Below are 1,587 nucleotides of genomic sequence, written 5' to 3' on the forward strand. Positions count from 1 at the left end.
AATAAAGGTGTTTTAATTCATTATTTGTAATTTGTCTAGGACACAGGGGGATATATTTAAATAGATTACGCATTTGAAATGGTAATGGGGGATTAATTTGAGTTCTATTTTTTTGGCTGAAATAATTAAAATATTTCCGGTTATGAATTTCCAATCATATGCCTTTTTAAACGTCTGACACGAATATTAAGAATCTAATTAAGAAGGAAATGGAAAGATTTGGAAATCACATTTTTTTAAAAATAAAACAACTAATTTGGAGTAGTGAATAGGATAAGGATAGATAATTATAATATAGAAAACTATTTTTATTTTAATGAGTGTCCTACAATTTAAGTATACCCTGCATATATCTTAACAAATCGAATCTACTTTTAAGCATATCTACGCCTATTCTTTTTTCTACGACTGCCCCTTTTATAGTTAAAATTATATTTCCAATGGAATATAGTTTATTTTATTTTATAGTTTAATCTTTTTTGTTAAAAGGATTTTCGTATATTTTGAAATAACGGTTCATGGTTGACACAACAAAAAGTGTCTTGTACAACACTCAGCAAATACTTTGGCAGGCTGCCAACTCAATACGATTTTTCGATAGGCCAGCAAAACTATTGGTCTAGGAATTACCGCCAAAAAAGGAATTCAAACAAGGAAGAGCAAGAGCGAATAAGCTTAATACTGAGTCAAGGATGTTCATGAATATAAGCTGAATTTTTAGTCTAAAGGGGAAAGAGCAATTGTAAGGTTGAATATCAAAGCAAAAATAATTGTTATAGTTCTATTGGGAAAAATATGCTCAAAAAAAATGAATAAAGGGAAAAATACTGCGAGAAGCAGATTTAAGTTAATTTATTTGAAAGCTGAAAATATTAAATTTAGGTTTTTTTTTAAATTATATATGTAACGTTCGTGAAGGTACATATGTGATAATATTCATCACTAATCTTTCCTGAAGACAAAGACTGAATTGGAAGTAAATAAAGATTAAACAGGTGGACACAATTTGATTTCTTTGATGACTTTAATGATTTTGTAGAGTTAAGCCAGACAGTTGATTCGATTTGTGAATCCTGTTATAAAGTCCGTTGATTCCCTGTTAGGGGAATTAATTTTGTCTGGCAACAGTTTTGGCCTTAATTAATTTTGACCACGCATTATATTTGGGTATCAAAGGGCTCTGCCCACTATACAGTTAGCTCTATGTGAAAGTCCGACAATAGACAACGGCTTAACTGCTTTTAGGTCAATAACTGCATGAATCCGCACAGTCAAAAGATTATAAATACGGAAGAATATTACAGAAAGCAGTCTTGTCATCTCAGCAATCCCCTTTGACACTTTAAAGCTTTTCTCTCATATTTTCATTGACTAATGTGTGGCCGGTACCAAGTCATAAATTAGATTTATAAACCACCTAAAAAGCAGGTCCAGGCTTTTTGGAGACAATTTCAAGAAACTTATTACCCATCCACTTGCACGCATACTATAGTATGAGTGCGTACAATATATATTTATTTCTGATATTTGCCGGGCACCACCTCCCTGGAAATGAGCATTCCATTTGTCTTTATTTGGCCACAGACA

This window comes from Drosophila obscura, unplaced genomic scaffold, assembly GCF_018151105.1.
Source record: "Drosophila obscura isolate BZ-5 IFL unplaced genomic scaffold, ASM1815110v1 contig_14, whole genome shotgun sequence".
NCBI lineage: Eukaryota > Metazoa > Arthropoda > Insecta > Diptera > Drosophilidae > Drosophila > Drosophila obscura.